Genomic DNA, 4,449 nt, shown 5'->3' with positions numbered 1-4,449 from the left:
GAAATCTCCAGGGTAGGAATAGCATCCATTTTAGGTCTTAATCAGCCACTGAATTCTACCGCTTTCGCTTGGCTGCAAGTTCGCCAATGATTCCCAGGAGATTAGAAATTGTTTTCCAAAAAATATTTATTGACTACCTTTGGGGAGAGGGTAACTCAGTGGTAGAGCGTATGCTTAGCATGCACGAGGTCCTGGGTACAATCCCCAGTACTTCCATTAAAAAAAAAAAAAGTACATGAATAGACCCAATGATTTCCTCCCTCCAGGAGAACAAACAAACAGCTGTAAATGCGTTTGGGCACCTGCAGTTTGCCATACAATGTGGAAGGAGCCTGGAACAGGCTTGGCCTCTCCTCCAAAATTTCATCGTCGAGAAAGGGCACAGGAGCGCAAAATAAAGGGCAGAATCGGGGCGAACCGATACAGGTAGACAGTTATTTATATTTAACACATTCTGACCAGAGACACATACATTTTGGAAACAGAAAGCAAAGAACGAGGCCGCCGGAGAAAAAAATTTTGATAAAAGCCGATGCGATTAAATCCCACGTAATTAATTAAACAAGGTTCCCTTAGCCCAGAGTCTTAAGTTTTCCTATATTATATTCTTTCTGTCATGAGCATCATCATTTTTTTTTTTTTACTGTCACATTACATGTTATTTACTTCTTGGCAGCTACTACCTAGATAATACGTCTTTGTGATCGCCTTCGGTTCTCATTCCACTGTCTCCGGAATACTTGTTCTTTTCTCTGTTTCTATGTGTTTGTGAGGCCGCAGGAGAGGATGCTAAGCCCGGGCCTCACAGCAGAAAACAAAATAAGACACTTAATATTCACTTTCTTGGAAGTCCTCTCCGCTCCAGACGAAGGAGGCTGCTGCCGCCCCCAGGACACCTGAGCCGGGCGCTGCGTACCTCCCGCCTCCCATTCTTTTCATTCCTCCAAGATTGCCTCTGGCCATGTCCTGGAGGCAAGCGACAGTATGCTATTACGATCAGTTTTCCTATTGTCCCTTTAGCAGAATCCACCCTTCTGCAAAGATTGCAATTTATTTAATTTATTTTTTTATTTTTCTCTTGTTTTTTTGTTCCCCCCTCCCCGGGGGGGTGTAATTAGGTTTGTTGGTTTGTTTATTTGTTTGTTTATACACCTTAAAAAATTCTTTCCTTCCAGTTTTTTAAAAATTGAGATAAAATTGACAGACCGCATTGTATTGGGGGGGGGGGAGGTAAATAGGTTTTATTTATTTGTTTATTTTCAATGGAGATACTGGGGATTGAACCCAGGACCTTGTGCTTGCTAGGAACGCACTCTACCACTGAGCTATCTCCTTCCCCCTAATTGTTTTTTTAATGGAGGCACTGGGGACCTCCTGCATGCTAGGCATGTACACTACCACTGAGCTATACCCTGTGCCCAAATGTTGCCACTTTTTAGAGACAATATGGAGAACTTTATTATAAATTATTAATTTATGAGAAGCATTTATTATAAATGATTTTAGTTTAAAATGAAATACTTTACTATAAATAAGTTATGATAAACGATTTTGTGATAAATGATTAATTCATAATATGTATTACATGTATTTTTAAAGTGTAAGATAATTTAAATACATAACACGGACACTAGAGAAATTTTTGATGGATTAATGAATCTCCCCCTTCTCCTGCAAGCAAACAGGTATCCTCATGTGTGTGTATGTGTGGGAAGGATTAGATGTTGTCCAACTGTCAATTTTACCAAGTTTGAAACTTAACAATCTAATAAAGACTCAACTTCTTTTTTTTTTTTTTTTGGTAAAGATTGAACCCAGGACCTGGTACATGCTAAACATGACCTCTCCCTCTGAGCTATTACCTCCAGCCCCACCCCCAAAGCATCAACTTCTAACTATTCTCCCCATGTTTTTAAGGAAGAAAGAAAAAAAATGTTTTACATTAAAAAAAAAAACTAGAAAGGACATAATCTTAGAATATAGCCTCTTCATCCTATAGGGCTCCAGAGATCCAGAGAAGGAAGCAAGAATAGGGTGAAGATGTCAAAGACTGAGCAGGAAGAAGAGAAGAAAGGTAAGGAGAAGTCATCCTCTTTTTCCGATCATGTAGGATGGGACATCTGTTGGAAGGATAAAAGAAATAAGCTTAGGGGTAGTGGGAAAACTTTGGGAGACCTTTTGAGGGAAATGGGTGTTTATTTCCAAAGGCCAACAAATGGTGTCTTTGATGATATTAAGGCCCCATAGCACCTGTGATCCCTTCCTGGTTTCAGAAATTGGTGCAGCTGCACCTCCCTTGTTATTGGTGATGATTTGGGGAGAAACAGAGAGATAGCACAGAAACCATGGTCTATTTGTGGAAGCCTGGAAGAGTCTGATTTCAAGCCAAGAGAATGCAGTATTTTGTTGCCAAGATCCCTAGAAAAGCTCTCAATTCTAATAGCAGGTCCTTGAGGAAGTCAACAGTCTTTGGTCGGGAGAACAGTGACGGCAGCAGCATCTCCCAGCCCTCCTTTCTCATTCGGCTTATCTTCCAGGCACACACTGTGGTTGGTGTTGCTGCAGCTGCTGGGGCAAGATAAAGCCTGTCCATTTCTCCTGGCTCTGGGTCCAATTTTTTATAGCTTCATCAAGGTATAATTTACATGTCATAATATTCACTCATTGTAAGTGTACAATTCAGTGATTTATTTTATTTTACTTTAATTGAAGTATAGTCAGTTTACAATGTTGTGTCAATTTCTGGTGTACAGCATAATGTTTCAGTCATATATGTACATATATATTTCTTTTCATCTTTCACTGTAGGTTACTACAGGATATTGAATATAGTTCCCTGTGCTATACAGAAGAAACTTGTTCATGTATTTTATATATAGTAGCTAATATTTGCAAATCTCAAACTCCCAACTTATCCCCTCCCACTCTCTTTCAATGATTTTTAATACATTTATAGAATCATACAATCATCATCACCATCCAGTTTCAGAACTTTCTCATCACTTCCAAAATTTCCCGCAAGCCCACTTGTCATCACTCCCCACTCCCTACCCCCCAGCCGTAGGCAACCACTGACCTTTTTGTCCCTATGGAGTTACCTTTTCCCAACATTTCATATAAATGGAATCATACAATATGTGGGCCTTTGTATCTGGCTTCTTTTGCCTGTTAATATAATGTTTTTGAGATTCATCCATGTTGTATGTAGCGTGTATCAGTATTTTGTTCCTTTTTATTGTTGATAGTAATTTTGTTTGGATATACCACATTTGGTTGATCCACTCCTTAGTAATAGAAATATAGATAGTTTCGAGATTTTGGTTATTACGAATAATGTTGCTATAAATATTCACATCCCAGTCTTTGTATGGACATGTTTTTATTCTCTTGAGTAGATTCCTAGGAGTGAAATTGTTGGGTCGTATGGTTAGTTTATCCGTAAGTTTTCAAGAAACCTGTCAAACCTCTTTCCAATGGCTGTACCATTTTAAATTCCCACCAGCAGTGGATGAGGATTCCAGTTTCTCCCCATCCTCCTCAACACTTGGTATTATCTGTCTTTCTGGTAATAGTCATTCTAAATGGTGTATAGCGGCATCTTATTGGGGTTTTAATTTGTATTTCCCTAATGACTAATGGTGCTGAGTATCCTTTCATGTACTTATTAGCCATTCCTATATCTTCTTTGGTGAAATGTATACTCAAATCTTTTGCTAATTTTTCAGTTGAGTTGTTTGTCTTTTTATTGAGTTTTAAGAGTTCTTTGTATTTTCCGGATACAAGTCCATTATCAGATATGTGATTTGGAAATATTTTCTTCCAGTTTATTGTTTGCCTTTTCATGTTTCTTGAGAAAAACATAGTTTTATTTTACAATATTCATTGGAAAAATACTGAATATACATCTATCTATATTAGATATATATTATTACTGATATAGATATATATTGTTACTGAAGATACATCAGTATATATCAGTCCTTCAACAATGGTTATTCTGGGGTGATAGAAATTTTAGGTAGTGAACTTTTTACTCTTCATTTTAAATATTTCTGTAATTTTTAAATTCTTTCATTTTAATGGGTTTTTCAAAAAATATGGAATGCTTCACAAATTTGGGTGCCATCTTTGTGCAGGGGATATGCTATTCTCTGTATTGTTTCAATTTTAGTATGTGTGCTGCTGACGCAAGCACTGTCTTCGTTTTCTTGGCAGTGTCTTTTGAAGTGCAAACATTTTAAACTTTAGTGAAATCCAATATCAACTTTTTGGGGGGGGGGTCAGGGAACAGAGGGATTTTTTATTTGTGGAAGCTTTATCCTAAGAAAGTAACTTAGACATCCATGATGTCCCAGGAAGAATATTTCAAGAATACTTCAAAGAATATTTTTTACTTCTTGCAGGACCAGTTGCATACTTAAATGCTAAAGTCCTAGGCTGCAGCATTTG

General features: G+C 37.7%; 1 non-coding gene across 1 annotated transcript; it reads right to left on the bottom strand.

The window, feature by feature from the left end:
- Positions 1–4,091: 4,091 nt before the first annotated feature.
- LOC123612177 (U6 spliceosomal RNA) lies at positions 4,092–4,195 on the bottom strand. The gene has a single exon (XR_006719390.1). It is a non-coding gene; the product is annotated as a U6 spliceosomal RNA (small nuclear RNA).
- Between the last annotated feature and the right edge of the window lie 254 nt (positions 4,196–4,449).

This window comes from Camelus bactrianus, chromosome X (assembly GCF_048773025.1).
Source record: "Camelus bactrianus isolate YW-2024 breed Bactrian camel chromosome X, ASM4877302v1, whole genome shotgun sequence".
Taxonomy (NCBI): domain Eukaryota; kingdom Metazoa; phylum Chordata; class Mammalia; order Artiodactyla; family Camelidae; genus Camelus; species Camelus bactrianus.
Note: the sequence above shows the minus strand (reverse complement) of the source record. Positions and strands in the feature narration are given on the sequence as shown.